Source organism: Coregonus lavaretus, assembly GCF_964263955.1.
Source record: "Coregonus lavaretus genome assembly, contig: HAP1_SCAFFOLD_48, whole genome shotgun sequence".
NCBI classification, from domain to species: domain Eukaryota; kingdom Metazoa; phylum Chordata; class Actinopteri; order Salmoniformes; family Salmonidae; genus Coregonus; species Coregonus lavaretus.
The window spans coordinates 1,539,650-1,544,533 of record NW_028163311.1 but is presented as its reverse complement, the minus strand read 5'-3'; the positions used below and the strand labels follow the sequence as shown (position 1 = coordinate 1,544,533).

The 4,884-nt window shown below is 45.3% G+C and overlaps 1 long non-coding RNA gene across 1 annotated transcript; it reads right to left on the bottom strand.

Moving 5' to 3' along the window:
• Positions 1-761: 761 nt before the first annotated feature.
• On the bottom strand, positions 762-1,648 carry LOC311118296. The gene is made up of 2 exons (XR_014611786.1): positions 1,033-1,648; positions 762-930 (listed from the first exon to the last, which is right to left on the bottom strand). It is a non-coding gene; the product is annotated as an uncharacterized lncRNA (long non-coding RNA).
• Positions 1,649-4,884: the final 3,236 nt, after the last annotated feature.

The following is a 4,884-nucleotide window of genomic DNA, read 5'->3' as shown; positions in this document are numbered from 1 at the left end:
AACGGGTTGGCATGCTGCTGGGTTTTCAGGCATGATTGAGCCTGGGTTTTTTCTTTGAGAGCACTAGTTTACTCAGTTTGAGGCCTACATAGTGTTCACGTCCGGTTTGTTATTTTTTTGGTAAATAATTGTACAGTTCACTGACTATATCTCCACTAGCAAATAAAAGCCTCACTGGGCAAGAATAGTAAAGAACTGCTGTTGCCTCCTCAATGTTAAAATCCAACCGCGTGGGTAAATGTGACAATATGTTTTGAATGCCATGAATTACACAAAAGCATTATATTTACTGTAAAGATAACCCCCAAAACGACAATGATTCGGTAGATCAATAAAGCTATAGTACTCTATCAGGTCACAAAGTTGCTTATGCTGACAAAACATGTTAGTGAATAGGTCAAATATAGCTTTGTGATGCTCATTTGAACTTCCTGTCTTCCTCAGCTGCAGACAAACACTAAATATTATAAAAACATAGTTGTTTTGTATACAATTACACTTAAGAGAAGAAGAGGTTGACCATTACAAATAAATGTACAAACTTTATTCCTCATTGACATATCAATCAAGTTCAATGCAGTTATCCAAATACATTCATCATCAATGGCTAAAATAATGAATATAGTTTTAATATCACATGTAGTCGTTTCATAGCATGTGTCTAATTAAACAAAAGTATTTTTGATAAAGAGCAAATACCTACGCATGTGATGTCACGATTCTCTAAAGCAGAACCCAGAAGCAGACCAGGACAAGGTGAGTTGAATGAAGGTGAGTATTTATTTAAAGACTTAAATGTGGAAGCAGGAGAATCCAGGTGACGGAGCTGGCAGTGGAGGTGAGTTGGTGGGAGTGAATGGGCAGATCCAATTATGTCTCTGAAGCCACAGACGACCAGACAGCGGTGGAGTGAATGTTCCGGAAGAGTAACTGTAGACAGAGTAAACGAAGGTGAGTTCACAGCAAGCAGAAAGTACAAAACAACAAAACAAACTCTTAGTAACTTGAGGCTGATACGCAGGCACAACATACTGTTCATGGCTAACGATCCGGCAGGGAACGGATGTCAGGTCAGAGCTTATGAAGAGATGATGATCAGGACCAGGTGTGCAGACAGCTGATGAGATGCAGGTGCGGGCAATCGAGAGATCTCCCGCCTATCTTCGTCGCCCGGCAACCAGACAGGGTGCGTTCAGGAACCTTCAGGAAACAGACTCCAAGACAGGAAACAGACAACTCAGGTAGAAACAGACTCAGGAAGCGGGATTCATGACATGTGAAGCTTGGTTATGTAAGATACGCTGTAAGAGCTGTCACCCCCAAACCACTGCAATGTAAGAATTTGACTGTGTTTCAAGTGTGTGCAGACGGACAGAGTATACTGAAGAACGGTGTGTAGAAGGACGACGGGGTTGCAATTGTGGTGGGGATGATGATCCTGAGTTCCTGGAGTGCCCTGTAAGGGTGAAGGAGATTGAGGTGGCAAAGGTTAGAGGTCAATCGAATCTCCTATTCGGAGGCGATTAAAATAATTGAGAAAACGAGTGATGCTAGGGAAGATATGGTAGTGGATACACCACAGCCTGTAGTAAATGTTTGCTGCCAGACAAAACATACCCTGTGGGTTAAAAATGTTTATTTGTTTTGCGTTCATTGCCACAGTTATAAATTGGACAGCACAAGTCTCAAAGATGTCTAAGAAAATGGACATGATTGTGACTGCGGCAGAAACGTTTTTGGGACTGAAGACTTGCAAGGGGTCCCTTGAGCCTGTGTAGGGATCAGATCTATCAACATTCTCTACTGCTTTGTGCTACACTCGTTAATGCACATTCACCATTCCCTAAGTGAAGTAGCCTACCCTTCTTTCCATCCGCACCACTATAGACTAACAACTGAGGCAAATTCCTTTGGATCGCACTCGACAAGTCATTGTGGATTATAGAGACTTTTCTGCCTGAACATTCACTCCCAGCTCACATCTGAACTATTTGAGTCACTAGTGTCCCTCCACTGGCTCTTACGACAGAGACCATTGAGAACCTGAACTTTCCTGAATAGACGTTGACCTTTGTTGATACCAGATAACATTACTTGAGCCACTGTCCCGTTTCTCCATTTATTTAGGTTGAAATGACAGTATCAAGCCTTATTGATTTCCCCATTATTGTTTGTTTTTGCTTTGATATGATTATACTCCTTTCCTTAGTTCTTTTGTTGCTTCATTGTGATTTAGTTTAATCATTTTTGGAGAGGTATTGCAGTTTATTATACTTGGCCCTACGGCGCAATCTGACAATCTCTGTCTTTCACTGAGTACAACACAACCCAGGAGAGGCCTGCTGCCAACACTGGATTGGATCCCTCAGAGCGTGCCTGCCGTGGGTTGACCACGGACCGTTCCTCAAGGACTTTTACATTTTTAATTTCTGGACTTGTCCAGTTGGGACTTTTAGTCATTGCTAAACAAAGATTGTGGAACACCCTTCTGTCAGTTTGGAACGTCTATATATCCATTTTTACATTACATTTTAGTCATTTAGCAGACGCTCTTAACCAGAGCGACTTACAGGAGCAATTAGGGTTAAGTGCCTTGCTCAAGGGCACATTAACGTCATTTAGCAGACGCTCTCTTATCCAGAGCGACTCACAAATTGGTGCGTTCACCCTATAGCCAGTGGGATAACCACTTTACAATTTGGGGGGGGGGGGGGGGGTTAGAAGGAATACTTTATCCTATCCCAGGTATTCCTTAAAGAGGTGGGGTTTCAAATGTCTCCGGAAGGTGGTGAGTGACTCCGCTGTCCTGGCGTCGTGAGGGAGCTTGTTCCACCATTGGGGTGCCAGAGCAGCGAACAGTTTTGACTGGGCTGAGCGGGAGCTGTGCTTCCGCAGAGGAAGGGGAGCCAGCAGGCCAGAGGTGGATGAACGCAATGTCCTCGTTTGGGTGTAGGGACTGATCAGAGCCTGAAGGTACAGAGGTGCCGTTCCCCTCACTGCTCCATAGGCAAGCACCATGGTCTTGTAGCGGATGCGAGCTTCAACTGGAAGCCAGTGGAGTGTGCGGAGGAGGGGGGTGACGTGAGAGCACTTGGGAAGGTTGAACACCAGACGGGCTGCGGCATTCTGGATGAGTTGTAGGGGTTTAATGGCACAGGCAGGGAGCCCAGCCAACAGCGAGTTGCAGTAGTCCAGACGGGAGATGACAAGTGCCTGGACCAGGACCTGCGCCGCTTCCTGTGTAAGGCAGGGTCGCACTCTCCGAATGTTGTAGAGCATGAACCTGCAGGAGCGGGTCACCGCCTTGATGTTGGCGGAGAACGACAGGGTGTTGTCCAGGGTCACGCCTAGGCTCTTCGCACTCTGGGAGGAGGACACAGCGGAGTTGTCAACCGTGATGGCGAGATCATGGAACGGGCAGTCCTTCCCCGGGAGGAAGAGCAGCTCCGTCTTGCCAGGGTTCAGCTTGAGGTGGTGATCCGTCATCCATACTGATATGTCTGCCAGACATGCAGAGATGCGATTCGCCACCTGGTTATCAGAAGGGGGAAAGGAGAAGATTAGTTGTGTATCGTCAGCGTAGCAATGATAGGAGAGACCATGTGAGGATATGACAGAGCCAAGTGACTTGGTGTATAGGGAGAAAAGGAGAGGTATCCTGTAACCACTCATTCATACAAACTCATACAAATGCAAGAACTGATATTCACTTATCTATGTCCCATTCTTCAATCTGGTCTTTGATATACAAAGTGTACAAAACATTAGGAACACCTTCCTAATATTGCATTGCACCCCCTTTTGCCCTCAGAACAGCCTCAATTCGTTGGGGCATGGACTCTACAAGGTGTCGAATGCGTTCCACAGGGATGCTGGCCCATGTTGACTCCAATGCTTCCCACAGTTGTATCAAGTTGGCTGGATGTCCTTTGGATGTCCTTTGGGGGGTGGACCATTCTTGATACACACAGGAAACTGTTGAGCGTCAACCCAGCAGCGGTGCAGTTCTTGACACACTCAAATCCGGAGCGCCTGGCACCTACTACCATACCCAGTTCAAAGGCACTTCAATATTTTCTTGCCGGTTTACCCTCTGAATGGCACACATACACAACCCATGTCTCAATTGTCTCAAGGCTTAAAAATCCTTATATAACCTGTCTCTTCCCCTTCATCTACACTGATATAAAGTGGATTCAACAGGTAACATCAATAAGGCATCATAGCATTCACCTGGTCAGTCTGTCATGGAAAGAGCAGGTGTTCCTAATGTTTTGTACATTCAGTGTATATTTTAGTCGACGCATGTCATGTCTGATATACATGAATAAAAGTGTTATTCACCCTGGACATGAGACTTGATTTTTGACTTTTGAATCATAAGCTCTAAGTGTTGTCTGGGGACAGGCGGAAGAACAAGCGGAAGTTTTTATTGATGTCTGGGAGAGTTTTCGAGGGAGAGAACATGAGTTCTGAAGTACAGTAAACCCAACCAGGGACCCTTGATTATCTGCTATATTACACAGACAGCACGAGTGACATTGCATCAGTATACTATTACAAATGGAGCCTACTTCTCTGTGCTCTGGAGAGATGGCAGGTATTTGGTCAGAAGGCTCTGGAGGTCCTTGGAATGTTCTGTCTCTAGCACCTGGATAGAAGTACTGAGTGTGCTTGAAAGAAAGCAAGAGAGTTAACCTGTAATAAGTATTACATTTGCTGATTATTGAGGACTATAAGGGGGCCTTTAAATCAGATGCAGCAACTCAATGTGAGGAGTGTTGGGGGAGTTCTATCTTCATGTCTGTAATGTCCCCTCTTACTGGGTCAGTTCATTTTGCATGGCCCGGTGCCCCAGATTGGTGGAGATTTCACATAAGGACC